Source organism: Mobula birostris, chromosome 28 (assembly GCF_030028105.1).
Source record: "Mobula birostris isolate sMobBir1 chromosome 28, sMobBir1.hap1, whole genome shotgun sequence".
Taxonomy (NCBI): Eukaryota; Metazoa; Chordata; class Chondrichthyes; order Myliobatiformes; family Myliobatidae; genus Mobula; species Mobula birostris.
The window spans coordinates 18,319,299-18,346,462 of record NC_092397.1 but is presented as its reverse complement, the minus strand read 5'-3'; positions in this window follow the sequence as shown (position 1 = coordinate 18,346,462).

Below are 27,164 nucleotides of genomic sequence, written 5' to 3'. Positions count from 1 at the left end.
TATAATATAACATAAATTAACGTGTAGGCAGAGGATTGCGCTGAATTTGAAAACCAACAGAAGAAATCCAGAAATCCATCGGAGAGAGAATTTGAAATATGAAGATAAGCAAGCCAGTAACATAAAAGAGGATACAAAAAGATCATAGAAATATGTGGTTTATTGAGAAGGAGATAACTGAAGAGATCGTAGAAGCAGTGGTGATGATCTTTCAAAAATCACTAAAATCGGTAATAGCTGCTTAGAGACGAAGAATTGCAAATGTCACTCCAGTCCTTCAAAGGATGGGAGATAGAAGAAAAGAAATATATGTTAGTTAGCCTGCCTTCAGTGGCTGGAAAGATGTTGGAGTCCATTATTTAGGATAAGGTTTTGGCGTACTTGGAGGCAAAGATAGCATGGTTTTCTAACGGAGAAATCTTGCCTGATAAACCAGTTGAAATTCCTTGAGAGAGTGTCAGGCTTTGGCTCAAAGGAGGCTTCGGCTCAGAAAGGACATTGGCTCTCAGTAAACTGTCCGGATAAGTTTTTGATTAGTCACCTGTTCTCTTAATGAGTCCGGGATATCTAATATAGCTTAAAGGGAAGCTGTGTACTCTTCGTGTCCGATGTTGGAGCCCTGGGAGACCCAGAGTCTCCCAGGGAACACATCAGCGTGAATTGCATCCAGCTGCAGCTGCTTACAAATCTGGATCGTCAGACGGATGGCCTTCGGCTGTGAAAAGGAGAGTGAGGAGATCCTCGATTGCAGTTACAGGGAACTGGTCATGTCTCATTTTCAGGAGGCGTCTAGCTGGATGACTGTGAGGAGTAAGAATGGGAAGGTGAATACGCAATTAGCGCAGAGCAGTCCACTGGGCATTCCCCTCAATAATAGGTATACCATTTTAGATAATGGTGTGGGGAGTGATCTCCAGGGGGAATGTCACGGGGACTAGGTTACGGCACTGAGCATGGGTCCGCGGTGCAGAAGGGAACGACGTGGAAGAGGGGAGCATTAGTGATTGGGGTACCTAATACTCAGAGGAACCGGCAAGACATTCTGTGTGCATGAATGTGACACCCGGATGGTATTTTGCCTTCCAGGTGGCAGGATCAGAGACGTCTCGGATCGCATCACAATATTTTGAAGATGTAAGAAGGAAAACAGATATAAAAGGTCGCACTAACCAATAATATAAAGGGGAATCCTCATAGATATATATTTTTTTCATTTATATAAAAAGTAAAAGGGGGAGGGAGTTGATATTAGACCACTGCAAAAATCATGCTAGTGAGGTAGTAATGGGGTACAAAGAAATGGTAGATGTACTTTGTACGTACCTGGCATCAGTCTTCACTGCAGAAGACAGTAGAAGTGTGCTAGAGGTCCATCAGTGTCAGGGAGCAGGAGTGTAAGCCATTGGTATTGTAAGGGGTTTCTTCTTTCATGTTACTTGCCGAGGCTAATGAAATGGCTTCTCGGTAGTGTTATAATAAAATGGCTTTTCTGTAATTTAAATTGATGAGGTACTGTTCTCCGTAGCAACATGTCTGGTTTATGATACGTCATAACGAGACTTGTATTCGTTTGCTAACTAACGGGGATAGACGTTATTCTTTCTTGTATATCTGAACGTTGTTGTTTGCGTGGGATTTGGGAGAGAAGGCGCGAGGAGGAAGAAGAGAGAAGATGTGGCGTGCGGAGACGGTTGCCGCAACCGCTGGGCCTGGGCTCCGGGCGGGAGGCCGAGGGGTCGACGACGAGCGGAGGAAGATGAGCGAAAGGTAGTCCGTCAGCTCCAACGTTTGTGCACTGGACATGTTTATGAGATTATCGGCGCCTTTTATTTGTTTTCCTTTTCTTTTATTTCTCTACTAACTCCATACTTAAATATAAAATCTTAATCGTTTAACCGCACATTATGGACTGAATGCTATGTCTACTAATGTTACACGGGGAGCACAACACGCAGCATCCACCCAAACAGAAATGCTAAAGTTTGGCCGGGTAGGGGGCGCCACTCGCGAGATCATATCACTAGAAGCAACGAGTCTTACACTGTTACAAAGGAAACAACGCTACGCAATCTCAAAGATCTAATGGTGAATAAGTCACTTGGACCATGCGGACTACATTGCAGTGTTCTGAGAGGGGTTGCTAAAGGGATAACGGGTGTATTGGTCATTATCTTTAAAGTATCACTTGATTCTGACATGGTCTGAGAGGACTGGAAAATTACAAATTATACTCCACTCTTTAACAAGGGAGAAAGGCAAACGAAGGAAATTATTGGCCAGTTAGCCGAGCCTCAGTTCTTAGGAATGTGTTGGAGTCAATTATTCAGGATGGTGTCTTGGAGTACTTCGAGACTAATGAAACAATAAGTGTAATCAGCATGCTTTCTAACAAATTAAGTTTTGCTTAACAAATTAAGTTTTGCTTTACAAATCTGTTCGAATTCTTCGTGGAAATAACAAGGAGGGTGGACAAAGGAGACACAGTGGCAGTGGATGTGATGTGACATAGGGTGTACAAAGGAGAGTCAGTGAATGTGACAAGATGCCGCACATAAGGCTGCTTAGAAAGATAAGGGCCCATGGAATTACGGGAAAGTGAATAACACGGCTGGAGCATTGGCTGGTCTGCAGAAAACAGAGAGTGGGAATAAAGGGATGCTATTCTGGTGGCTATCGGTTATCAGTGGAGTTCCACATGGGTCGTTGCTGGGACTGCTGCTTTTAAGGAAGCATGTCAATGATTTGGACTACGGTATTCATGGATTGCTGGTTAAACTTGTCGATGAGACAATGATAGGTGGAGTAACGGGTCGTGTTGAAGAAAACAGAGCGCCTGCAGAGAGACTTAGATAGTTCAGGAGAATGGGCAAAGAAGTGACAAATGAAATACAATGTTGGAAAGTCGGTTGTGAAGAAAGCAAACACAATGTTGGCATTCATTTCTAGAGGAAAAGAATATAAGAGCAGAGATATGATGTTGAGGCTCTATAAGGTGCTCGTGAGACCATTACTCGACCATTATGTACAGTTTTGGTCCTTATTTTCGAAGGATATATTGACATTGGAGAGGATTCAGAGAAAATACACAAGAATGATCATAGGAATGAAAGGGTTATTGTATGAAGACGTCTGGCAGCTCCTGGGCTGTATTCCCTGGAGTTCAGGAGAATGAGGGGGAACCTCATAGAAACATTCCGAATGTTCAGGGGCGTGAACAGATTAGATATGGCAAAGTTATTTCCCATGATAGGGGATTCTAGAACAAGGGGACACCACTTCAGGTATAAAGGATATCCATTTAGAACTGAGATGCGGAGAAACTACATTAGTCAGAGTGTGGTAAACCTGTGGAATTTGGTGCCACCAGCGGTTGTGCAAGCCAAATCACTGGGTGTATTTAAGGCAGAGATAGGTAGGTTCTTCATTGATCAGGGCATCAATGGGTATGGGGTGAAAGCAGAGGAGTGGGGATGACTGGAAGAATTGGATCAGCCCATGATTGAATGGCGGAGCAGCATCGATGTGAAGAATTGCCTACTTCTGCTCCTATATCTTGTTCTCTTATGGTCTTCTGTATTTGGATTTTTCAAAGGCATTTGATAAGCTACCATACATGAGGCTGCTTAACAAGATAAAATCCTATTGCATTACAGGAAAGATACTGCCAAGATAGAAGAGTGGCTTACAGGCAGGATGTGGTGACTGGGGATAAAAGGGGCCTTTTCTGGTTGACTGCCAGTGATATAGTGGTGTTCCTCGGGAGTCAATATTGGGATTGCTGCTTTTCACATTGTTTGTCAATGATTTGGATAATGGAGTTGACGGCTCTCTGGCAACGTTTCCAGATGGTATGAAGATAGGTGGAGGGGTAGGTAGTGCTGAGTAGGTAATGAGATTACAGTAGACTTAGACAACTTAGAAGAGTGGGCAAAAAGGTGGCAGATGTAATAAAGTTTTAAGAAATGTAAGACAATGGTAAAAGGAACAATACTGCTGACTATTATATAAATAGGGAGAAGGTTCAAACATTAGAGATGTACAGGCACTTAGAAGGCTCGTGCAAGACTCTCAGAAGGTTAATTTATACGTTGAGGCTGTGATAAAGAAGGCAAATGCAATGTTGGTATTTATTTCAGGGAGAATCGAACATAACATTAAGTTGATAATGCTGACATTACCCAAAAAAATTCTGGAAGAGCAGCAGGCTAGGCAGCATCTAAGGAAAAAAAAATACAGGCATCGGCGTTCTGAACGGTCTCAGCCCGAAAGGTCGACTGTACACACTTTCTGAATATGCTGCCTGGCCTGCTGTGCTCCTCCAGGATTTTTTGTGCGTTGCTTGGTATGTAGCATCTGCAGATCCTCTCTTGTTTAGGAGATGATGCTGAGGCTGTATAAGTCGTTGGTCAGGTCGTACTTGGAGTTTTGTCAATTGATCTGTGCCCCGTACCTCAGAATAAAAGAGCTGTCCTTGGAGAGAGTCCAGAGGCAGATGCACGAGGAATGAAGGGGTTAACATATGAGGAGCCTTCAGCAGCTTTGGACCTTGTACTCGCTGGAATTTTGAAGAATGTGGGGGGATTTCATTGAAGCCTACAGAATGTTGAAAGGACTAGAATAGCATGGATGTGGAGAGGATGTTTCCTTTGCTGGAGATACCCAGAACAGGAGGGGACAGCCTAAAAAATTAGGGGCGACCCTCTGGAACGCAGGTAAAGGGGATTTTCTTCAGCCAGAGATTAGTGCATCTGTAGAATGCTCTGCCACAGACTGCGGTGGAAGTCAAGGCCGAGGGTATATTTAGCACTAATGTTGATAGTTTCCTAATCGGTCATGGCATTAAAGGATATAGAGAGAAGGCAGAGATATGGGATTGAGTGGGATCGGGAATCAGTCATGATGGAATGGCAGAACAGAAAGAGCAGACATGTGTCTCAGCACATAGTGTTACCAATGACAAAGGAAAGACTAGCAAAGAGGTCCTGAAGAGAGGATTTAGAAAGCTAGGCACAAATCTGGGATACAGGACCTGCAGTTCAGTAATTTCTGGATAGCTACCTTTGCCAAGTACCATCGAAAGTAGAATCAAGATGATCTGTCAGATAAATGAATGGCTGAGAGGTTGGTGCGGGGGAACAGGGCTTCAGGTTCTTGGATCTTTGTGATATCCTGTGGGGGAAACATGACCTGTACAAAAGGAACGGATTGTACCTGCACGTGAGGGGAACCAATATTTTCGCGGTCAGGTTTGTAGAGCTCTTGAGGGAGGTTTAATCTAATTGGGCATAGGATGGGTACCGGAGTGAAGGGACGGAGGATAGGACGGATGGTGATAAAGCAAAGATAGCGTGTAGTCAGACTGTCAGGGAGGGGAGGCAGATGACAGGGCAAAATTGCAGGCAGGAAAGAAGATTGGAGTTGAGAGCTGTAGGTTCAAGGTTAAATATTGTATGGGAGTGATAGGAAGGTAGGCAGAGGGGGTTACGTTGCTCTGCTGGTAAGGAATGGTATGAAATCATTAGAAAAATATGACATAGGACTGGAAGATGTTGAATCCCTGTGGGCAAGTTATAAAACTACCAGGTTAAAAAGGACTCTGATGGCAGTCATGTACAGGCCTCCAAAAAGTAGTTGTGATGTGGACTTCATTTTACAACGGGAAATAGAAAATGAGTATCAAAAGGGCAATGTGATGATAACATGCAAGAAGATGAAGATAAACAGGTTGGTAATGGATCTCAAGAGAGTGGATTTCTTGAATTCCTATGAGATGGCTTTAGTAGAGTACATTCTCGTTCAGACTGATAGCGGATCCGTTCTACCAGATTGTGTAATTTATGATGACCCAGAGCTGATTGTGGAACTTAGGGTAAAGGGATACTTAGGAGAAAATGATCACATTATGATTCAGTTCAAATTGAAATTTGATAGGGTGTAGGTAAACTCTAACATAGCAGTATTTCAGTGGCGTTAATGAAATTACAGTAGTAAATTGGAAGAGGGTGCTATCAGGGATGATAGTATATGGATTTCTGAGAAAAAATGGGGAATAGGTATATTCCAAAAACGAAGAATTTCACAAATGGCAAAATATTGCAACCGCAGCTGACAAGGGAATTCAGATCTTGTATGAAAGCAAAGGAGATGGCGTACAACATAGCAAAGTTTCGCGGGAAGATAGAGGATTGGGAAGCTTTTAAAAACCTGCAGAAATCAACTAAAAGCCATTGGGAGGAAAAGATGAAATATGAAAGCAAGTTAGCAAATAATACCAAGGTGCATAGAAATAGCCCCCTTGAAAAATAAAAGAGATGAGAGCAGACGCAGGATCGCTAGAACGTAAGGCCGGAGAAATAATAACGGGGAACAAGCAGTCAGCAGGTGAAATGCGTGAATATTTTGCTTCAGTCCTCACTGTGGAAGACACTAGCAGAGTATGAGGTGTTGAAGGGTATGAGGTAAGAGAAGTGAGTACAGTCATTATTACAAGGGAGATGGTGCTCAAAAGGCATATAGACATTAGGAAATAGGGTATGCTGGTGCTTTTGAAAAACAGTAAGTTAAATAAGACTCCGGGATCAGACGAGATATACATCAGGCTACTCTGGAAAGTGAGGCAGGAGATTGCTGAGCCTCTGGCGATGATTTTTGCATCATCATTTGGGATGGAAGAAGTACTAGAAGACTGGGAGTTTGCAGATGTTCCGTTGTTCAAGAAAGGGAGGATAGCTGACCCTGGAAATTACAGACCCGTGAGCCCTACTTCGGTGATGGGCAAGTTGTTGAAGAACATCCTAAGGGACAGGATTTATGAGCATTTGCAGAGACATAATCACATTAGGGATCGTTAACATGGCTTTGTTAAGAACAGATCATGCCTCACCAGCTTAATTGAATTCTCTGAGATGGTAACAAAACACATTGATGAAGGTAGAGCAGTGGATGTAGTGTGTATGGATTTCAGTCAGGCGTTTGATAAGATTCGCCATGCGAGGCTCATTGATAAAGCAATGTGTCATGGGACCTTGCTTTGTGTATCCAGAATCGGCTTACTCATTGTGGTTGTAGATGATTCGAATTCTGCATGGAGGTCGGTGACCAATGGTGTTCTACAGGGATCTGTTCTGCGACCCACCGTCTTTGATTCTTATAAATGACCTGGACGAGGGAGTAGAAGGGTGGTTTGGTAACTTTGCTGATGACACAGAATCTGTGGCGTTGTGGATAGTCTGGAGGGTAAGACTCTTGCCGTGAGGCCATGTTACTTTAGTTAGACCACACTTGCTCAGTTCAGGTCAGCTCATTACAGAAAGGATGTGATGCTGCGGCTTTATAAGGCACTGGAGAAACTTCACTTTCAGTATTGTGAAACGCATTGGGCCCGGAATTTCATAAAATATGTCCTGGCAATAGAGTGGGTCCAGAGGAGGTTCACAGGGATGTTCCGGGAATGAAAGGGTTATCGTACGAGGAACGTTTGATGGCTCTGGGTCTGTAGTCACTGGAATTCAGAAGGATGAGGGGTTATCTCTTTGAAACCTTTTGATCTTGAAAGGTCCAGACCGAGTAGATGTGGTAAGGATGTTTCCCATGCTGGGAGAGTTTAGGACATGAGGGTACAGCCTCAAGATAGAAGAGTGTCATCTCAAAACAGAGATACAGAGAAATTTATTTCGCCAAAGGGTGTTGAATTTGTGGAATTTGTTGCAACATGCAACTGTGGAGACCGGGTCGTTCGGTATATTTAAGGCAGAGATTAACAGGTTCCTGATTGGACATTGCATCAAAGGTTACGGGGAGAAGGCCGGGAACTGGGGTTGAGGAGGAGATAGAAAATAGATCAGCCATGATTGAATGGCAGAGAAATCTCGATTGGCCAGATGGGCTAATTCGGCTCCTATGCCTTTTGGTCTTTTGGACACTAGAGACAGAATGCAAAGGACATTTACAAAGGATATTGGCTGGATTGGAGTGTGCCTGACGAGAATAGATTGAGTGAATTTGTTTTTTCTCCTTAGAGCGGCTGAGGATCACAGGTGACGTAATAGAGGTGTATAAAATGATGAGAGGCACTGGATAGCCAGAGGCTTTATCCAGGGCTAGCACGAGGGCATAGTTTTAAGGTGCTTGGAAGTCGGTACAAAGTGGATGTCAGGGGTAAGTTTTTCACAGAGTGGTGGGTGTGTGGAATGCACTACCAACAACAGTGGTGGGGGCGTATATAAAAGGAGACTCTTAGAAATGTACATGGAGTTTAGAAAAAATGGAGCACTATGCACTAGGATGTTTCCAGAGTAGATTCATGGTCGGCTCAACATTGTGGGGCGATGGCCTGTAATGTGCTGTAGATTTATGTGATTCCGTGATAATTTTGGGATTCTACAAGGATTTTTTAACATCATATATGATTAATGCCATGCGGAGATTTCGTCAACAGTGAGTTCTCTGTCCGAACCAGATTTATCTTCATATGCTTAGATAACTTGTAATCAACGACAGTAGATTGAAATCACATGATATCCGAGTCAATAATCCTTACGTAATGGTATTAACTTTATCCCTGTTGTTTAATATAATCAGTAACTTCCACAATTAACGCTAATTTGTTGTACAGTGAGTATTTCAAAAAGCGGTCACTTGAAGCTCAAATCAACTACTCTTCCAAATAATTGTCCTTCATGATGCAAGATGGTACAATTGTTTTTGCATTTTATTTTCAAAGCTTCCCCGTTTCTGCAAACAGGTACTTCACTCTGTTCTTCAGCTCCTCCCTGAATTATCTCTGTGTCAGTCCATAGATACACGTATTGGTGCAGGTACGGAGAGATGACAACATAAACCCATATACCTGCAGGATGTAGGTCTGTTTGCTGAAATATCTGTCTATATAGGAATAGTTTTCGGCTTGCCAGTTCATAGAACGTACGACACAGGGCATCCAGAATAATACAAAATTTGCTGAAAGAGTGAACAACAGAATCATTGACTTTCTCCGGTTTGCCGCCTCTGGATCATTACGATTTTCACCGTTTTTCCGAAGTGCCTGGCGAACTCTATTTGTCGCTATAACCTATTTGGCGGTTAAAACATTGAAGACAACAATTAAAGAGATCGGTAATAACGGTGTTGTGATGCTGTCAAATACCTGGCGACACAACGATCGAAAGTGAAAGCTGCCGTCAACCAAACGCAACATTTCCAGGTTGCGAGACTCAGGACAAGTATCAGAGAACACACCGGAGTTACGAGGATAAAATTTATCCTCTCTAATATGATAACAACGATGACCACCATCAGATCGGCTGTCGCCATTGTCACAAGGTGGAGAGTGATGCATTTGGACATCCCGCATTTCCCTCAGGACAGGATCACAATCGCCGTGAAACGAACTGAAATAAAAACAATTACTATCAATTAAAAACAATTACTATGAATTACCGCAGAATAATTTGTGTAACTTTAACTATGTATTGTGTATAACAGTCGATTGGGTCATTGTCTGGAGACAGGGTACAGCCCATATGCCCTGACCGAGATGGGATGTGGATGGCCCAATCGGATTCTAAGTTATAATGCACAATCGACATCTCGCCAATTTCACATCGATGAATTAACCACCAGAAGGCAAGCCGGAGATTGGCAGCAGAGCGCCCTCAGGCGGCTCGGTTAAGTAGTGAACAAAGGGCCGGATACCAGTCTCAGTAGGCGAGGTTATCCAGAGCTGTCCCGAACAGGATGCTGTCCTGCCCAGAACGACAGAGGTAATGGAGAGATTGGATTTATTTTCAGACGGTGTGAAGCAATTACACTATTTTACCGTTTATTTACTGGTCTTCTATTTAAAATACAATTATTTAGTAATTACATCGGCAAAACGGTTATAAATTCATTTCAACTGTGCATATGGAGATATTTAGAGACGGCTTGAGAAACCTTCTAATCGCAAAAGATCTGAAACGGTTCTCAGGACTGTCTGGTCACAGACTGACAGATGATCAAGGTTGACATCAGACGTTACACCTGACATGTTCCGTCGAGAATATCGGAGATAACAAAGTGGTGTCCTGAACGTTTGACTTTGCACGAAGAGAGAGACACCAAACTTGTGAATAGTTATGCGTGAGAGCTAAAACGAGCTTTACGGAGAGTCTTAATCAGTGAATCATTCGTGGGAAATACATGCGCTCAAAGAAAACCAATATGAATTTGAAAGTTATGGCTGCACATTAAGTTCCGCACATTCATAAGTAATTGATTATATCGGTAACGGGAAATTGAGAAATGAGCAGCAGCGACCGGGAAGGATATTACAAAAGGACACATATTATACTCCTCTCTTTAGCAGACGATCGCGCTGGAAAGGACGAAGTAATGGAGCAACGGCCGCAGTCGCTGGTTTGAGAACAAACCTATTCTTGTTTGAAAAAAATAACACTAAATAATTGACAGACCGACTTTTCTTTAACATCATATTGAATGAGAAAGAGCAATTTCATTTCGTAGCTTGTCACACCAGACCAGGTCTCCTATTGGATTAACTGGGTCACAGTATGAACCTTCCTGACTCGATGCCGAGTGGCTACCTAGACGTTCAGCTCCGCACGGATGGAAAGCGTGCCCGGGGGGCGGGGGGCGACTAGGTTCCAACTCTGGAGCCTTCGCTCCATAGTCCGGCGCTGATGCCACTGTGCCATCAGCCGTTAAGAGAAAGAGTAATGTTTGCTGATTGTACTATATTTGGTCACATTTTATTCCATATCTCGACACGTGCCGGTGATAATAAACCTGATTCTGATTTTGATTCCGACTCTGATTCAATTTAATTTAATTATAATTATCCAACGATATAAAAAACGATATTATCATATATTTCTTTCACTAAATAGCGTATGTATTAATTTGCATCTAATACCTGAACCACGTGGATCGCATAAAGACGATATACTGTTTAATTCCCTCAGTTTGTGATTAGAGCAGAGGAACCGTGGAGAGAGAGGGGAAGAGCTGGCGATACTTTAGAATTTAACCAATCTCTTCAAGGTGTCGAGTCTCCTCGTCTCTACAGAAGACTTTCACGGTGTTATGATTGGAAATGTGCTGGCACATACCCGCGGTCAGAGAATGACATCACGGCGCAGAGCGGGTTCAGTGGCGAGCTGTCCTGGCGACTCAATTCTCTCACTGTCAGGATTTTGTGTAAGGCCGTATCCTTGCAACCTGTCCTTACGAAGTCTTCATGAAGGGTCTCCATAGATGCTGCCTGACTAACTGAATTCCACCAGTGTTGTGAGTGTGCTACTTTCTTGACTGTGTGGTTTGTAAGCATACTTAAACGTTTCTGGTATACAGTTGTGTTAGCAATATTACAACGTGGTAATGTATAGTTAGGTTAATATAGCATTCATGCACAAAAATGTATCAAATTCCTCAATCATATCTCATATAAAATTTATAAATTAAAGACGATTTATATTTAGAATCGGAATTACGGTGGAGGTTCCTTCTCATCGTCCAATAACTGAGAAAAATGCACTCTGGACGTCAATATATAGTTCATTTACGACGCTCCAAACGGGATGCAAAGACATTACATTACCTGGAATACCGAGTGCAACGTGCTGATGCCTGCTTTGTTAGTCTAACATTACTATCAAGGAGGGAGGAGACGATGGCGGCGTGGCCGATCCGGAATGATATCTATATTTGTTAAATAGGGTACCGTGCACAGTCCTGATTTGATGGAGACAGACGTGAGAAGCACGGAGGAACATCTGGAGAAACGTCTGAAATGCCTGCTCCGCTGCCGCTGCTACTGTGTGATCGAGAATCTCCTGAGGGGAAGGCCCCAAATCCTCGGCTTTGCTTATTGCTTCGCGGCCGGGGTCGGGGTCGAAGCGCTAGGCAGAGATGGTGCTCGGTGCTCGGTGTCGGACGGCTGCTCGGAGACTTGAGGTTTTCGGACGAACTCAAGAGTCGGCTATGGTCGGGTGCTTCCAGGGTGCTGTATCGGCAAGTTAGCGGCGCTGGAGGTTCATGGCAGGGAGAATGTTCTTCCTTCCGCCGTATGCGTGAGATGATGGGACTTACGAGAGACTTTGAGACTTTTTTTTACCGTGCCCATGGTCTGTTCTTTATCAAATTAAGGTATTGCTTTGCACTGTTGTAACTATATGTTATAATTATGTGTTTTTTGTCAGTTTTTCAGTCTTGGTCTGTCTTGTGTTTCTGTGGTATTATACTGGAGGAACATTGCATCATTTCTTAATGCATGCATTAAGGCTGCGTGTCCTTATAATCTAATCGAATCTAATTAATATATATAAATCTGTCTAACACCTGAATCATAAACCATTAAATTCACGGGAATATATTTAGAACGTATATTAACGGCAAAGATTTATTTTTTACCGTCCAATTGCAGAACAAAATACACTGGGCAGCAAATGCACTTTGGCCAACAGATACAGTTAATCTACGATGCCACGAGCGTTATACAAAAACACGACATTACCTGGAATACGGAGTGGTGCAAGCGCTGGGCAGTAAATTCTGATCATGTTGACACAACTGCCTGCATGCACTGACTCGAGGAGTTCCTAAACACCTATTGGAACCACAATCTCAATCAGCCGGTGTTCCCATTCGTCTGATTAGACACAATCCACTGAACAGCCACGCACTGACAACTATTTTTACTCGTTGTCTCATTGTCTAAAGTATTTAGTCTTCGAGCAGAATTAGGGCCGCCTTTTGATATTTGTTACCAATCATTTATAGTGGAGACGGCCGGTACAATTCTGCTTTGTGATGCTTGAATCGCTGAACAGATTCTTAACATTATACACTTACTTTTAGTTGGAAATCAAACACAATCTCCTTCAGTAACACGTTGATTATAGCATCGTTATGAACAGGTGGAGCAACAAGATGAAGCGCAGGTGAATGTGGGTGAAATGTACAATAATTCTTTCCTGAAAGGGACAGCTTCATCGCCCTCTTGAGTTTTCAGCGCGAGGTTTTTAAAGAGCTTAAGAGCGTTCAGCTTCTTCTTGGCGGGCTGTCAACAACGGGAGAGGTCGTTCATTGGTAACTCATCGCAAGGTTTCGAAAGAGCTCAGGGGCTTTCAGCTTCGTTTCGGCGGCCTCAAAAAAGTACGCGCTGTCGTTCCTTGGAGACATGGAGTGAACGTTTGAAAAACTCTAGGGAGCTTTCAGCTCTTTTTGGAGGATGGCGATCAGAGCGAGACAAATATAAAGTAAGAAGGTTTAAGCGGAGCGGCAACATTTGGAGTGGCCATTGTTCAAGTGGAGCATTGCTAGAGTGGTCTGGCTTTGGCTGAACAGGCTTAAGTAAGCACAGGCTGACGTTCTAAACAAGTAAGAAAGTTTCCTGTAGGTTTCTATAGTGTCTTAGTTCACAGTTGGTGCACGCAGATTGTGTCCAAAGTTAGTGGTATGTTCTTTTTGTGAGATGTGGGAACTCGCGCAGAGCTCCAGTCTCCCTAATAACTAAATATGCATGAAGTCATCAAGAGGCAGCTCCTTAGAGGCCGCGTTAAGCAGCAGGAGCTGCAGCTCGATGACCTTTGCCTCATCTGGGAAAATGAGAGGTGATAGATAGGATTTACATGGTGGTCGTTGCTCCTAAGTTGCAGGAGGCAGGTACCTGTCTGACTGTCAGGAGAAGGAAAGACAATAGGCAGCCACTGCACAGTACCCCTGTGGCCGTTCATCTCAGTAATAAGTTCTCCACTTTTGATACGGCTGGGGATAACAACCTACCAGGGGTGACCCGCCGTGACAGGGTCCCTCTCACTCAGTTGGCTCTGTGGCACAGCAGGGAAGCGGGGAAAAGAGCAGTGACCGTAAGGCATAGTGGTGTACTGCAGATGGTTCCAGGGCCAGCGTGTAGCACTCTGTCCTGGATGCGACATGTCTGAGAGATCTGCAGTCTCCCGGATAAACCCATTTGCACCAGATGCACAGAGCTGCAACTCCTCAGAGAATGTATTGAGGATCTGCATCTGCAGCCGATGACATTCGGTTCATACAGGAGAATGAGGAAGTGATTAGTAGGAGCTACTGCGAGATAGTCATCTCCTACCTCCCTGAAGCGAAGGTGAATGAACCGCCAGTGCAGAGTAGCACCTTTGGCAGTTCATCTCGAGAATAAGTGTACCACTTTAGATATTGTTGAATGGCACGACATACTGGGGGGGCCGTGGTGGAGAGATGTGTAACCAGGAATCTGGCACCAAGTCTGGTGCTGTGGCTCAGAACAGAAGAGAGGTGAAGAGGACTGCACTGGTGATAGGAGATTACCTAGTCATACGACTAGAGACGGGATTCTGTGGGTGAGATGGAGACACCCGCATGGTATGTTGCCTCCCAGGTGCCAGGGTCAGGGACGTCTCGGATCTGGATCGCGGCATTCTTAAGGGAGGGGGAAAGGGAGCAACCAGAAGGCTTGGCACATATTGGTACCAATGACACAGGTATGAGAAGGGAGCAGGTCCTGAAGAGAGAATTTAAAGAATACAGCGGAAAGCTACCCATGACCACCAGGTTGTAATATCTGGATTCCTGCCTGTACCATGTTGCAGTGAGGGTGAGAATAGGATGATGATGTGTTTTTGGATTTTCAGATTGCTTTTGACAAACTGCAGGAAATGAGGCTGCCTGTGAGGCTACTCGCCCATGTATTACAGAAATATTTCTAGCATAGTTAACGCGGTGGCAGATGTGCAGGAAGCAAAGAGTGGAAATGAATGACTGGTGGTTTTCCATTCAGCTCTATCTTGCAATAGATGCTTTACACGTTCTATGTCAGTAATTTAGATTAGGGAATCGATGGCTTCGTTGCAGCGTTTGCAGACGGTATGAATATATATGGAGAGCAAATAGTTTCGAAGAAGCAGGGAGGCTGCAGAAAAAAACTTTGACAGATTACGGGAAGCGGCACATGCAATACAGTGTCGGGAAGTGTATGGTCATGCACACTAGTAGAAGAAAACAAAGCGTTGAATATTTTCCAAAAGGAGAGGAAATATAAGACACTGATGCGCAAGGGGAACTGGAATTCCTTATGCCTGACTCCCTAAAGGTTAGTTTGCAGGTTAAGTCAGTAATGAGGAAGGGAAATGCGATGTTAGTATTTCTGGTCTTATGGATAAGCTCACAGCAGCATAATTCTGGCCGTTATGTCCAAACCACAACAGCAGACGAGCATCTCGCATTAATTTCCATCAAATGCGTCAGCAATTCCTGAGTGTAATGACCAAGCCCCAGCTGTTCCCCTCACGTTCGTGACGGGTGTGTACTGTATAAAGGAACCGTTGCTACTTCGCTATTACCGACCATTCTGGCACGGACATCTCACTGTGAAGGGTAGAGCAACCAAAATATCCTAGAATTATTATTTTGACGTTACCGTCCGATAATGGCACTCAGAAATATTAATCTTCAACAAATATGTCATAAAACAGACAGAGAAGATGATAATTTTCCGATTATACGAGGATTTATTTTTATGTCAACAGTGTGTTCACTGAACGAATCAGATTAATTCCTGTTAAAATGCTAACATAACTTGCAATCAAAAATAGTGGACTGGGATTTCATGATATCAGAGTCCATAACCCTTCCATGAAAATAATAGTCATTTAAACCCTGTTGTTTAATCGCCGGTAATCGTTTGTAGAGTCAGATCGGGAAACAGCATTGCTTGAAGTCAAACCTCTGCCAAATAGTTGATTTGAAGTTGCAAGAATGAATAATTGTGTTAGCATTTTATTTACAATTCTCCCCCGTTGCTACCAACAGTGATATCACTCCATTCTTCAGCTCCTCCCTGAATCTTCTCTGTGTCAGTCCATAGATACACGTGTTGTGGCAGGTACTGAGAGAGGACAACATAAACCCACGTTCCTGCAGGATATAGGTCGGTTTGCTGAAATATCTGTCTGTATAGAAATAGTTTTCGATTTGCCAGTTCATAGCAAAGACGACATAGGGCATCCAAAATAATATAAAATTGACTGAAACAGCGAATAAAAGAATCATTGATTTTCTTCGCTTTGACCCCTCTGCATCATCACGATTTTCGCTGCTTTTTCGAAGTATGCGGCGAACTCTATTTGTTGCTCGAATCTGGTTGACAATTAAAACATTAAAGAGCAGAATTAAACAAATTGGTAATGACGGTGTTGCGATGCTGGCAAATACCTCGTAGGCTTTCCACAGGGGTGACGTGAAGTATTCAGCTACGAGGACACACCGCAAGCGATCTCCTGCAAAGTAAAATGGAATACCCTTGGCACAACACGCGGCACTCACTGTTGCGATCACCACCGTCGCTGTTCTCTCAGTGCAATATCGGTTCCGCAGCTTCTGACAGCAGATGGCGACGCAGCGATCGAAAGTGAAAGCTACCGTCAACCAAACGGAACAGTCCCAGGATCCGAGACACCGGAGTTCTGAGCAAGAAGTTAGCAAAGAAGTAAATATAATTTATCTCTTCCAATATGATATCGACGAAGACCACCATCAGATCAGCTGCCGCCATGGCTACAAAGTAGATTGTGATGCATTTGGACAGACCGCATTTCCCGCGAGCGAGGATCACAATCGCCGTTAAATTAACTGAAATAAGTTGTAAAGAAAAACAATCACTATAAGTTACCAGAGAAGGATTACTTTAATTTTAATTGCGTTGTGTGCGTAAAGGTCGCTGGGCCAATGACTGGAGTCAGAGTAACAGTCCATTTGCGTTGACCGAGATTGAGTGTGGTTGCTTTAGAATGTACAATTTAGATCTCGCTACTTTCACATGCAAAAGTAACAGCAGAGCGCACCTAGGCGGCACCGTTAAGTAGTGAACAAAGGGTAGGATACCCTTTCAACAAGGCGAGGTTATTAAGAGCTCTCCAGAATGGAAACGCCTCTTGCCGACAACGGCACAGATAATGAAGAGATTCGTTTTACTTTCAGACGGTAAGACGTAATTGTACTTCTTTAAAAGAGTTCATTTAATTGGCTAACATTTAAAATGCAATTATTTAGTAACTACAACGATAAAACGATCTTGGATTTATTTCATTGATAATCTTGAGATATTTGGAGACGTCAGTTAGAAGCCTTCTAACTTCAAACGATGTTTAACGGCTCTCAGGCTAACAGGTAACAGACTGTCAAATCATCAAGACTAAGTTCAAATGTCACGCACTACGCGCTCCGTCGAGGAGAACGGAGATAGCAGCGAGGCGTCCTGAACGAAGAGTGCGACGCCAAACTTGCGAACGGGTGCCGATTGAGCGCTAAAAAAGAGCTTTCCCGTGACAAGCTTAATCGGTGAAACAATCGTGGGTAGTGCACATTCTCATAGAAAATCTATATGCATTTGAAAATAATGCCCGAACATTAAAGTCGGCACATTCAATAAATAATCAATTAGATGGGTAAAATAAAAATGAGAAAGGAGCAGCCAATGAACCGAATAATTGTTACAACAGGACACACATTATACTCCACCCTTCAGCAGACGGTCGCGCTGGAATGGACTACGTAATGGAGTGTTAGCCGCAGCCGCTGGTTTGAAGGCAAACCTATTCTTATTTGGAGAAAGAGGTGAATCATTGACAGACAGACTGCTCTAAAAAAAATCATATTTCATTTGTATGACTGTATTTTCTCCACTATCTGGGAGGACCGAAAAAAGAACGAGTAATGCTTGCTGGCTGAGACGCATTTCGCCCCATTTAATGCAATTTCATTCCAGTTATAAAATGGTTTGAATCGATATTACCGTTTATTTATTTCGCTGAATAACACTGCGTGTTACTTTGCACATTAAACCTAAACCACTTGGATCGCATAGATACGATATATTTTTAATTCCCTCAGTTTGTGATGACAGCAGAGGAATAATCTATTTAACCTGGAGAGAGATGGCAACAGCTGATGGTACTTTGGAAATCAATCAATACCTGCAAGTTATCCAGTCTCCACGTCCTCACAGTAAACTCTCACGGTATTATGAGTGATTTGTGCCCGGACAGCCAAAGGTCAGGGAGAGGTATCACGGCACAGAGCGGACTCAATGAACGCCAAACCTGCTTAGTCATTGTTGTTACTGTCAAATTTTACGTAAAGCAGGATCGTAGCAACTTGTCCTAACGAAGTTCTCGTGAATTGCTTCGACACGAAACGTCGAATATTTATTCCCCTCCGTAGATTCTGCCAGATCAGTGTTGTGTGTTTGCTAGGCATATTTAAACATTTTGTAAACTTAAACACGAGGAATTCTGCAGATGCTGGAAATTCAAGCAACACACATAAAAGTTGCTGGTGAACGCAGCAGGCCAGGCAGCATCTCTAGGAAGAGGTACAGTTGACGTTTGTCAGCTCTCGGTCCGAAACGTCGACTGTACCTCTTCCGAGAGATGCTGCCTGGCTGCTGCGTTCACTAGCAACTTTGATGTGTGTTGCATGACATTTATTTGATGTTTTTACCAATCATTTTGATTGGACAGGGATAGTTTAATACTTGAATCGTTAAAAATTATTTTTTATCATTATACATTTCATTCTGAAAACAAGCGCAACCTCCTTCTGCTTCCGATCAATTATAATATTGCTAGTAACATGTGGGCCAACAAAATCAAACGCGTTCAATGTAGAAGAAATCTGTGCTAAGCCTTATTTCGTCGGGACAGCTTAGTCGCCATCCTGTCTTTTCTGTGTCTGGAGTGCTTCAGGCGACAGCCTCAGCTCGGTGAATTTTCACAGCTAAATTTGATTGCATTCATGAATGTTTCATGATTTCAGCGCGTCCGACTAAACGGAGCATTTGCAGAAATGTTCCACCAAACAACCGTCGGTGACAATGTATACCATAGATTCACCACCTGCAAGCTAAAGAAATCTCCCTTCATCTCTTTTCAAAAGAGACGTCCCTCTGTTCTGTGTCATGTAGACCAGATAGTGAAGGACATGCGCTAGGTGCTTGCCTTCATCATAGTGGCTTTGGGGGTGTTGGATAATAGAGTTATATCTGAACAAGTTATTAATTAGATCGCCTTTGGAACGCCGTGTGCAGTTCCGGACACCACACCGCAGCACAAAATGTAATTAAGCTGGAGATATAGCCTGCACTGGAGAGCTTGAGTTAGGAGGAAGGTTTCGATGGGGACCCTGTTTTCCTCAGTGGTTACTGGTCTGAGGGGAGCTCTGATAGAATTTTTTTAAACATGAGAGACACAGGCGGCGTAGACAGTCAACATCTATCTCTCGGGTTACAAATGTCCAACATTAGAATCACAGGTTAAAGGTGAGAAGGAGGGTAAATTTAAAGATACACGGGGCAAGATTATTTCTTGACGTTGAGAATGGTCGCTGTGGGGCACACGCTGCCAGAGGACATGGCAGAAATATTTACGATTGCAGCATGTGAGAGCTTTCAGATAGGTACACGAATATGTAGGAAATGGAGGGACGTGGATCACATCGGAAAAGAACGTCCCAACTCGAGAACTTAATGCATCAACTTATAAAGATAGAAAAAAAACTAAGCCAAACGCCACCATCCACGACATGCTCTCTTTTCGCTGCTGCCATCAGGATCGAGGTTCTGGAGCCCTATGTCCCACACCACCAAGTTCAGGAACAGTTATAACACTTGAACCATCAGACCCCGCAACCACTGTGGGTAACTTCACTCACCACATCACTGATATCAGTCTGTAACCAATGGACTCACTTTCAAGGACTTTACAACTCATGCTATGAGTGTTATTAATTTACTTATTGTTGGCCTGTTTGTTTATTTATTGATGCATTTGCTGTTTGTCTTCCTTTGCACTTTAGTTGTCTGTCAGTCTTGGTGTGTAGTGTTTTTTTATTGATTCTATTGTATTTCTCTGTTCTATTGTGAATACCTGCAAAAAATGAATCTCGGGGTTTGTATGTGCTAAAACAAAAGAACTTTGTACTTGAGCTTTGCACAAGAGAGTCTGCAGATCGAGGTTCAAATTATTATATTATCAGACATGCTCTAAATCATGAGCAACACAAACAAGACGTTGGAGGAATTCAGCAGGTCAGGCAGCACATATGGAAAGGAATAAACAGGTCAACATTTCAAGACTGGCCTAATAACAAACGTTAATATTCTTTACCGTGACTGTCCTGTCGAGAGGTCACTTGTTGGAAACACAGCGCGAGGTTTTTAAAGAGCTTAGCGGCGTTCAGATTCTTCCCGGTGGCTGTCAACAACGGGCAAGCTCGTTCGTGGGTGCCGGATCGCAAGGTTCAGAAAGAGCTCAGGAGCTTTCAGCTTCATTTCGGCAGGCTGAAAAAAAGTGCGAGGGGTCGATTCTTGGAGACACGGAGTGATGGGTTGCAAAGAGCTACAGACCTTCCAGCCTCGTTTTGGCGGATGGCAATCAGAGCGGGACAAATATAAAGAAAGAAGATGTGAGCGGAGCAGCAACTTTTAGAGTGGCCATTGTTCAAGTGGGTCATTGTTAGAATGGCCTGGCTTTGGCTGAACAGACTTAAGTAAGCACAATATGTAAAGAAAGGTTCTTGTAGGTTTATTTTCTTTCTTAGTTCATAGTTGGTGCACGCAGGTTGTGTCCAAAGTCAGTTGTATGTTCTTATTCTGAGATGCGGCAACTCCCGGAGACCTTCAGTCTCCTTAAGAACTACATATGCATGAAGTTCGTCAAGAGGCAGCTTCTTCGAGGCCGCGTTCAGCAGCAGCAGCTGCAGCACGATGACTTTCGCCTCATATGGGAAAATGTGAGGTGATAGATAGGAGCTACATGGTGGTAGCTGCCCCTCTGTTGCAAGAGGCCGGTACCTGTCGGACTGTCTGGAGAAGGAAAGACAGTAGGCAGCCAATGCACAGTACTCCTGTGGCCGTTCACCTCAATAATACATTCACCGCTTTTGATACGGCTGAGGACAGCAACCTACGGGGGTGACCCGCCGCGAAAGGGTCTTGCTCACTGAGTTGGCTCTGTGCTCAGCAGGGAAGTGGGACCAAGTCCCCACTTACATTAGTACACATTTGGACGGATAAGTCCATGGGGACTGACGGAATATTCCCCAAGCTGCTCCACGAGGCGAGGGAAGAGATTGCTGAGCCTCTGGCTAGGATCTTTATATCCCCGTTGTCCACAGGAATGGTACCGGAGGATTGGAGGGAGGCGAATATTGTCCCCTTTTCAAAAAGGGTAGTACGGATAGTCCGGGTAATTATAGACAAGTGAGCCTTACGTCTGTTGTTGGAAAGATGTTGGAAAAGATTCGTAGAGATAGGATCTATGGGCATTTGCGGAATCATGGTCTGATCAGGGTGTCATTGTCCGTTCCGTGAAGTCCGCATTCCAGTTCACGGTCCGCTCCGTGGTCTCAGGATTCCGGGTCTTCCAGCTGTCCCTTGTTTGAGTTAATCATAGGTACCTGATTCCCATCTTGGAGCTTGAATATAAGTAGCCATGGGGTTGAGTGTGGGCTGCTGGTTTCTCTCGTCAGTTCCTCTGGGAGCAACCTTCCGGTGGAAGGCTAGAGCGGACACTTTTCATCTTTAGACGTGTTGGAGAACCATCGCTGCATGGAGCCGTGCTGTCCGTAGTCCGATCTGCCTTTGCGGTATGGATTCGGTTGTTTCCTGGGCCAGCTGAGTGGCTGCCAGCCACTCCGAGCTTGGTAGGGATTCGGCTGTTTCCGTAGCCAGCTGAGGTCGCTGGTCGAACTGAGACTTGGAGCTTCCCCGGAGCAGAGATGGAACTGTCCGTCGTTCTTCGGTGTTTGTCTCTTCTTGTCCTCGCCTCCGTGGGGTAAGCCAGGCCGTACTGCCGTTGCCCTGTGAAGGAATCTGTCTTGTCTTGCCCTCGCCTCTGTTGGGTAAGTCCGGCCGTTCTGCCGTTACCTGACGAAGGGACCTGTCCCACCTTGGTGTGGAGATGCGGCTGAGTCACGGCTTGTCAAATATCAGTCCCGGCTCTATGTCTATGTACTGTCCTGCCTCATGTTGGTGTGTTGACGATGAGCCCCGGCTTTTCGAAGAACAAGTCCCCGCTCTATGTTGACGTTCAGTTCCCAGTCGGTCTCTCAGCTCAAGCCTCCTAGTTATCAGCCTCCGCATATCAAGACGAAGATCCAGCAGCCAAGCTCCAAGAACCCTAGCCTCGAAGATCCCGCAGCCAAGCTCCAAGAACCCAAACCTCGAGGATCCGGCAGCCAAGCTGCAAAACCCAAGCCTCGAGGATCCCAAACCGAGCTCCAAGAACCCAAGCCTCGAGGATGCCAGGCCGAGCTCCAAGAACCCAAGCCGGAAGTCCCCAGCCTGCATCCAAGCTCAAGATCCAAGACCCCAGCCTACAGCCAAGCTCGAGACCCAAGACCCAGCCTACAACCAAGCTCAGAGTAGGCTCAACGACAAAACGCTCTGAAAATGCATCTCAGATGCTTTCATGCAATTCACTCTCTTGAGATACATTGCCAGCCTAATTTTCCTAATCTATCTGCATCTTAAAGGATGTCTTGGTAAAGACGACATGAAGATAGAATTTAGAGAGCATGCAAATGATAGAACAAACTCGCAGCTAGCAGGGAAAGTAGCCGTGCATTAGTGATTCAATAATGATAAAGGGTGGTAAATACAGTACTTAAAGTGATATATCTCAATCCGTAAGAAATAAGGATAATACGAAATAAAGTGGATGATCTTGTTGCACTATTTCAGATTTTCGGGCATGATGTTGTGCCGTCACGGAATTGTGCCTGAAGGATGGTGATAGTTGGAAGCATAATGTGCAAGTTTACACATTACGTCGGAAGGATAAGGATTTACAAACAGTGGGTTGCGTTGTCTGCTGGTAAAGAATGACGTCAAATCATCAGAAAGCTGTGTCATATGATTGGAAGATTTTTAGTCCTTGCCTGTTGAGTTAAAAAACTTCAAGGGTAAAATGACAGTGATTGCAGTTACATACAGGCTTCCAAAGTGTAGCTGGAATGTGGAAGACAGATTACAACAGGAAATGGAAAAGTCGTGTGTTAAGAGCAATTTTATGATGCAGGTAGATTAGAAAAATTAGGTTGGCAATGGATCTCAAGAGAGTGAATTTCATGAATGCATCTGAGCTGCATTTTCAGAGCATTTTGTCGTTGAGCCTTCTCTGAGATTGAATTTCCTGGATTTGGTGTTATGTAACGAACAGGGGGCAATTACGGACCTTAAGGTAAATGAACCCTGAGGAGTTCATGATTACAATATGATTGAGTTCATATTGACATTTGACAGGGAGTAAGTTAAGTCTAACATCGCAGTATTTCAGTGGAGTAAAGAAAATTCTAATATATGTGAGAGGAATTAACTAAAGTAAATTGGAAAGAGATGCTGCCTGGGATGATAGCAGAGCAAAAATACTTTTCTGGTTATCTGCGAGTGACTATTGGTGTTCCGCTGGGTTCGTTAATGTGAGCGCTCCTTTTCATGCAATTTATCGATGAGATGCAAAGTGTTTTGGGACTCATTGCACACAACAAGCTAAAGGTTAACTTGCAGGTTCAGCCAGCGGGGAGGAAGGCAAATGCAATGTTATTTTTCATTTCATGAGGTCTAGAATACAAGAGCAGAGATGTGATGCTTAGGCTTCATAAGGCCTCACGTCCAGTGTTGTGAACGGTTTAGGGCTCATTATCTGAAAAACGATGTGCTGACGTTGCAGAGTGTTCAGGGGCGGTTCGCAAGGAGGTTTATAGTAATGAAATGGGCTATCATATGAGGGACGTTTGATTCCTCTGGGCCTGTACACGCAAGATTTTAGAAAGATGAGAGTGGGATCACATTGAAACCCTTTGAGAGTTGAAAGGACGAGACTGAGTAGATAAGGCAACGAAGTTTCCAATGGTGTGAGAATCCAGGAAAATAGGACACAATATCAGGGTAGAAGGGTGCCCATATAAAACCGAGATAAGGAGGACTTCCATTAGCCAGAGGGTGGTCAATCTGTGGAATCTTTTACGACAGGCAGTTGTGGATGACAGGTCGTTGGGTGAATTTTAGGCGGAGAGTGATAGGTTCTCGATTGGCCATGGCATCAAAGTTTAAGGGGAGAGGACCGGTGAGTGGTGCTGAGTTGGGGGGAAAGAGATCAACCGTGATTTAAAGACGGTGCAGATTCGGTGGGGCAAATAGGTTAATTCTGCTCCTATGGTCTCATAAAAGCTACTCACCCTGAATGGCAGAGATGTCGGACGACATTGGGTATTTCTGGCCCAAGGGTCACTGAAACACACAAAACACTGGAAGAACTCATAAGGTCCGGCTCCGTCCATTGACAGGGATAAAAAGTCGAAGGTTCGTGTCGAGACTCTTCCTCAGTACAGGAAGGGGAGGAAACCGGAAGAAGGTAGGTGGGAGGGAAGCTGTAAGGGGATAGGTGAAGACAGATAAGGGGAGAAGGTGGATGGTTTGGAGAGAGTGGGCTGAAGTGAGAAGCTGGGAAGTAATAGGTAGAAAAGGCAAAGGTCTGAAAAGGAAATAATCCGATGTGAGAGAGTTGTGGAGAAAGGGATGAAGGAATAGACGAGAGAGGGGATAGGCAAGCGAGGAGAATAGAGGAGGCAAGGGGGAAAACAGAAAGGGGAATGAGAAAACCAGATAGGGAGTGGAAGCGGAAAAATCGCCGGTTAAGTAAATTGATGTTTATCCCGTCGGGTTGAAGAGTACACCCAGACGAATTATGAGGCGTTACTCCGCCAACCTGAGATTTGCCTCATCGTGACATTGGAGGGGAAGTACCGATGTCGAAGTAAGAATAGATAATGGAATTAAAATGCTCGACCAGTGGGGAATCCTGCATCTTACCAATGGAGTGAAACAGCTGGACAAAGTGGACCCCAATCTGTACCGTGTCCCACCGAAATTGAGATGGCTTCACCAGGGAAACCTGATACAGTAGATGACCTCGACAGATTAGCAGGTGAAGTGTTGCCTCTCCTGGAAAGAGTGTTTGCGGGCCTGGGGGAGAACGTGAATGGGCAGGGGTAGAGCATCCTCTGTTTGCAGGGATAAGCGCCGGGAGGAAATTCGGTGGGTCGGGACGAATTGTCAAAGGATTCAGGGAGAGAGAAAGAACTGCAGAAAGCGCCAAGTATACGGAGTAAGGGATGTCTTCTTCTTCTTCTTCTTTGAGTTTTTATGGCAGTTGGCATCCACATTGTTGCATTACTGCCATCTTCAGGATTTATTGTCCCTCATTGTCCATTCACTTTAAAGCCGTCTTTCCAGTCCCGTCGCCCTTAAAGAACTGAGCAACCATTTGCTCTCCTGATCACCCTCCCCACATTCCAATAAACCTTTAACACTGTTCTCTACCAGACCTACTTTGTGTAATTGTTGTAACATTTGTTGCCTTTCTGTGCATATTTCCGGCATCAAATAAGGATATGCTGTACTGTTTCAGTTTCCTGACATAGATCGCAAAAACCTGTTGGGTACTTATTTATGATGACCAGAGTGCCATTAAGGTTGCTGTGCCCAATTCTCAATCTACTTATAATTACTTGCTCCTTCCGCTTTATTCCCCTAATTCTTCCAATATCTACTCTGTTCTGAATTGAATGTAAATGTCTTCCTTTTATTGCTCTATCCCAATGCTGCTGCCACTGTTGATTTATCCTTCTCCACACTGTGCTCTTCCCCTCTGATTTTGATAGTTTAATATTGTCCTCTAAATATGCTTTTTTTAGTTGCTACTTTTGCTGGCTTATCTGCTGGCTCATTTTCCCTAATACCTGAATGTGCGGGAACCCACATGCCTGCGATATTTTTGCCTTGTCTAGCCAGTCTTGAATTTGCAAACAGAATTTCATAAAGCAGATCCTGTAAGGGATGTCAAGGTGCGATTAGAGGTAGGATCCCGTCGAAGACTCCTGAACTTATAGAGAATGGTGTGCTGAATGTGGGGCTCATGGAGTGTATACCTCATAGTGCCCGTACCCCTGTTAGGGAGGCGGGAAGGTATGTTAAGGGCGGAAGGCCGTGAAGTCGAGGAGGTGCGAGTGAGGGCAGAGACAATGGTAGAGGAAGGATAAACCTATTCTCGGAAGAAAGGTCCGAATAGAGTCTGGTATGAACAATACACTGCCCAGGTCCATGCTCAGCAAATCGTTTCCTGCATCAATTACACAGACAATAAATCCTGGTAGTGAATGTTCCTCCCACTAACAGACAATGAGAACAGACTGAGGCGGGGGTGTCTCCTCCGGCCAGTACTTGACGCAAGGAGTGCACAAATAGAAAAGGAATCCCGGAACAGCTTCGTTCACGGAGCAAGTGGTGTGTGTCTATTAAGCAACACACATCACAGTTGCTGGTGAACGCAGCAGACCAGGCAGCATCTCTAGGAAGAGGTGCAGTCGACGTTTCAGGCCGAGACCCTTCGTCAGGACTAACTGAAGGAAGAGTGAATAAGAGATTTGAAGGTGGGACGGGGAGGGGGAGATCTAAACTGATAGGACAAGAAAAGAAGGGATGGTGCCAAGAGCTGGACAGGTGATTGGCAAAGGTGGGTATGAAAGGATCATCGGACTGGAGGTCCGGGGAGAAAGGCAAGTGTGGGGGGGGGACCCAGAGGATGGGCAAGGGGTATAGTCAGAGGGACAAAGGGAGAAAAAGGAGAGCGAGAGAAAGAATGTGTGTATATAAATAAATAACGGATGGGGTACGACGGGGAGGTGGGGCATTAGCGGAAGTTAGAGAAGTCAATGTTCAAAACCAGAAACTTTGATGTGTATTGCTTGAATTTCCAGCATCTGCAGAACTCCTGTTGTTTATGTCTATTAAGCGTCGCATTCAGTTCACCAACAAAATCGGAGTGATCCTAGAATTTATTGCCTTTTGGATAAATTTCCAGCTTTTATTTCCAAACCACAGCAGTAGACCAGCAGCTCACATTAATGTACTTCATTGAAGTTAGCATTTCCTGAATGCAATGAGCAAGCCCGAGTTCATCACTTCACATTCGTAACTGGTTTGTATAAAGGAACCCTTGCTATTTGGCTAATCACGACCATTCTGGCACGGACAACTCACTGTGAGGGGCAGAGCAATCAAATCATTCTGCAGTTGTTATTTTGACGTTACGGTC